The following is a 4,500-nucleotide window of genomic DNA, read 5'->3' on the forward strand; positions in this document are numbered from 1 at the left end:
TTTACAGGTAATCAAGTCTTAAAGGTACAGACAATGTGAGTGGAGAGAGCATTAAGCACAGGTTAAAGAGATGTGTATTGACTCCAGACAGGACAGTTTGTGAGATTTTGCAAGCCTATGCAAGTCACAATAAATACTGGCCAGTCAAGCCAGCAATGTCCATAAATAAAACTCAACTTCCTTTTGCTAATTTATAGACAAACCACTCAGACTGTGTTCTCTTCCTCCAGCTCTCTACAAGAGAGAGAAGGAACACTCATCAATGACACTGAGCAGTTGCTAAAAGCAACACTCAATGCCAGCTTCCTGCTCAGAAGAGAACACTGTAAATCCTCCTCGTGGATTGTGAGACCACACACTTTAGAAACACATTTCTCTAGGAAAACACTATAGAAATGATCCCTAAGAGTATAATCTTACTGACAAACACACAGAAGCTCAGTTGCCAATACCACAGATACACATCACGGTCAGGGGATGTGTCTCTAATTTATTGATTTTGTTATTTATATTTTTGCTAATTATTTCATCTACAATTATATACCAAAATAAATATACAAAAACAGATTATTTTTCTAAATGGAACATTGAAACCATCAGATTTGTTAAGTCTGATTTGCATAATATATACAAGTCAAAAGTTAATATATGTGTCACTCAGAACCCAGTAAGAAGTTTAACAACACCAGGTTAAAGTCCAACAGGTTTATTTGGTAGCAAACGCCACTAGCTTTCGGAGCGCTGCTCCTTCGTCAGGTAAGACCTGCTCATAAACAGCAAACAGGACATATAAAGACACAAACTCAATTTACAGAATAATGAATGGAATGCGAGTCTTTACAGCTCATCAAGTCTTAAAGATACAGACAATGTGAGTGGACGGTGCATTAAGCACAGGTTAAAGAGATGTGTATTGTCTCCTCGTTGGATAAATGCTGTCACATCTCTTTAACCTGTGCTTAATGTCGATTGTCAGAAAACCCCATCTGGTTCACTAATGTCCTTTAGGGAAGGAAATCTGCCGTTCTTACCTGGTCTGACCTATAGGTGACTCCAGAGCCACAGCAATGTGGTTGGCTTTCAAATACCCTCAGGTAGCCTGGGATGGGCAATAAATGTTGTAAAGAGTCTAACAACACCAGGTTTATTTGGTAGCAATAAATGCTGGCCAGCCCAGCCCAGCCAACAATGTCCATTAATAAAACTCCATGGTAAAAAAACTCAAATTTCCTTTTGTTAATTTATAGACAAACCACTCAGACTGTGTTCTCATCCTCCAGCTCTCTACAAGAGAGAGAAGGAACACTCATCAATGACACTGAGCAGTTGCTAAAAGCAACACTCAATGCCAGCTTCCTGCTCAGAAGAGAACACTGTAAATCCTCCTCGTGGATTGTGAGACCACACACTTTAGAAACACATTTCTCTAGGAAAACACTATAGAAATGATCCCTAAGAGTATAATCTTACTGACAAACACACAGAAGCTCAGTTGCCAATACCACAGATACACATCACGGTCAGGGGATGTGTCTCTAATTTATTGATTTTGTTATTTATATTTTTGCTAATTATTTCATCTACAATTCTTTACCAAAATAAATATACAAAAACAGATTATTTTTCCAAATGGAATATTGGAATCATCAGATTTGTCAAGTCTGCTTTGCATAATATATACAATTCACCAATCAAAAGTTAATTTTTTTTGCAAATTATACTTTATACATCAAATATCTTCAAGAACATTACAAACATTCCAAAATGGCCATCACATAGTGCAATAATATTCAGATTCTTTACATATATCATGTTACACTCTGAGATGCTTGAATATAATCAAAGAAACATTACAGACATTTCCAAATGGTGCAAAGGTTTTTAAAGATTGTCTACACAGAACAAGTTGTAGTCCGAGATTTTTCAGTACAATTGGGTTACATGTAATATACACTGTATGCTCTCAGTGAGTCATTCAGCCCGAGAGGGTTCTGCTCCTCTCGGTTCACTAGGGTTGAAAGGTCTTAGCGACAACGATGTTCCCCATTGTGTCTCTGTGACAGCTATCCGAAGGCTTAGTGCATTCCTCAGCATGGCTTTGGAATGTGCCAATCTGCAACACTCCGTCGGGGACAACTCCTTGCACTGGGAGATCAACAGGTTTCAGGCAGACCAAAGAGCATCTTTCACCGAGTTGATGATCCTCCAAAAACAGCTGATGCTTGTCTCAGAGTACGTCCCTGGGAACAGCCCGTAGAGCACAGAATCCTGCATCACAGAGCTCCTCGGGATGAACCTCGACAAAACCCACCTCACCTCTCTCCAGACCTTCTTTGCAAAGGCACATTCCTCAAGGGGATGGACAACAGTCTCTTCCCCACCACAGTCACCTCAAGGGCAACATGCTGTTGAGGTGAGACTCTGGCTGTGGAGGAAGGATCTGACAGAGAGTGCCTTTCTCACCATCAGCCAAACTAGGTCTTGGTGCTTGTCTGAAAGTTTTGGTGATGAGACATTCTGTCAAATGTATCTGACTGTCTGCTCAGACAGGATCCACCTGTAGGGCCTCAAGGATGTTATGTGCAGAGCACTGCTTGATGGCTCTGCATAAAGTTGTCCACAAGGGACAGGTGAAATGGCACAGTCGAAGTACTTGGGAGTGTTCTGAGGCAGCATGGCCAGAACCATCCATCACAACACTAGGAACAAGTAGAACCTTAACACGTAGTGACACTTGGTGTTTCCGGAATGAGGATCTACTACGCACAGCTTGATGTGGCCACACACAAAGGTGACCATCAGAATTAGGGCAATATTGGGCACATTTTTCCCCCTTTATCTCGAGGTTTATACATTGCATCCCTTCAAATGCAGTCCATTTTTGACCCCCAGATGAAGCAGAAAATGGCTTGGGAGATTGCTGCAGCGTAGGAGTGTGGAATGGGCTGGAGCTGCACTATGTACAGTAACACTGAGGGTGCCTCACACCTGATGACTAGGTTCTTATCTGCAATGGAGAGGGAGCGTTGGTCCCACAAACCCAGCTTTTGGTTCATTACATCAACTTGGTCCTTCCAGTCTGGTCCCTCTGAACCATATCCGGACCATCTTCAGGCCGACTGACCTGATGGTGAAAGGGACACGGGATCGATCAGCTCAGTTCTCAAAGAACATGGCCTTGCTGCTGCCACAATTTACGTTGGAGCCCAAGGCCAGTTTGAACTGGTTGCAGATGTTGATTAGCCCGTGTACCGACATCAGATCCAAGCAGTAGATGATGAGGTCGTCCATCTACAGTGAGGTTTTGACTTGAGTGCCTCCACCGCCTGGTATCCTTTTATGCTCGGATCCTTCCAGATGAACCCAGCAAAAAGTTCCATATCACACAAACAGAATGGTAGAGAGAGGGCAGCTCTGCCTGCCTCCAGATTTAATTGGAAAGCTTTCTAACTCCCACTTTACAACCTTTAAAAAATATCTGGATGAGCAGTTGAAATATTATAACATTCATGCAAATGGGACAAGTGCAGGAAAATGGGAGTAGTGCACCTTTAGTGGTAGTTATTGTCAGTACCGACTCAATGGGCCGAAAGGCCTTTTATGCGCTGCACCACTCTATGATTTTGTGAGCTTGGACAGAATCTTATAGTCCACATCCAGCAGTGAAATGGGTCGCCAATTTCTATTTTCTTCCCTATCCCCCTTCCGCTTGTAGATGAGGGCAATGATGCCTTTCCTCATGGATTCTGACATGCTCCCAGTTAGAAGCATACTCTTGTATACTTGCAGCAGGTCTGGACTAATCCAGTCCCACAGAGGCGGATAAAACAGCCAGTTTTGTGCATCCCTCAGCATGGGGTCCTGGGCTTTGGAATGTGCCATTCTGCAACACTCGGTTACTAACAACTCTTTGCACTGTTTCCCCACATTTCAGCTGCCAGATTTTTGCACTCACTTGACCCATCTGTATCATCTGCCTCCTCCTTATGTTCACTTCACAACATACTTCCCTACCTATCTTTGTGTCATTTGCAAATTTAACTGCCATGCCTTTGCTCCCCTCATCTAAGTCATTGATATAGATTGTAAAAAGCTGAGACCCCAGCACAGATCCCTCTGGGACACCACTCCTCACATCCTGCCAATCAGAAAAAATCCCATTACCCTCTGCTTTCTGCCAGGCATACTGTTGTGTGTCTATTATCAAACTTTAAACTGAAAATGATCAGGAATATGAACACATGTAGTCCACTCCCTGAAAACTCTTCCTCTGCTAAAATGCTTTAAGTTGGCGTTTATGGATGACAGATCAGATTAAAAAGCTCAAAACATCACAAGAACGCTTAGCATTTTAACTACTTATGATATCAGAAGCTAGGCTCCCACAGGGAAAGCTTTGAATCCTGCCCCTAGTTCCTGCTTCTGTTATCTGGCCTAGCCAACTGGTTTCCAGAGGCTAATCTCACAGCTCAGTGCAGAGACAAATAGTCTATGTGTTAT

General features: G+C 42.6%; 2 non-coding genes across 2 annotated transcripts; both read right to left on the minus strand.

The window, feature by feature from the left end:
* Positions 1 to 201: 201 nt before the first annotated feature.
* Positions 202 to 418, minus strand: LOC144502135 (small nucleolar RNA U3). Its single transcript, XR_013499276.1, has one exon. It is a non-coding gene; the product is annotated as a small nucleolar RNA U3 (small nucleolar RNA).
* Positions 419 to 1,251: 833 nt separating this feature from the next.
* Positions 1,252 to 1,468, minus strand: LOC144502140 (small nucleolar RNA U3). Its single transcript, XR_013499280.1, has one exon. It is a non-coding gene; the product is annotated as a small nucleolar RNA U3 (small nucleolar RNA).
* Positions 1,469 to 4,500: the final 3,032 nt, after the last annotated feature.

This window comes from Mustelus asterias, chromosome 12, assembly GCF_964213995.1.
Source record: "Mustelus asterias chromosome 12, sMusAst1.hap1.1, whole genome shotgun sequence".
NCBI lineage: Eukaryota > Metazoa > Chordata > Chondrichthyes > Carcharhiniformes > Triakidae > Mustelus > Mustelus asterias.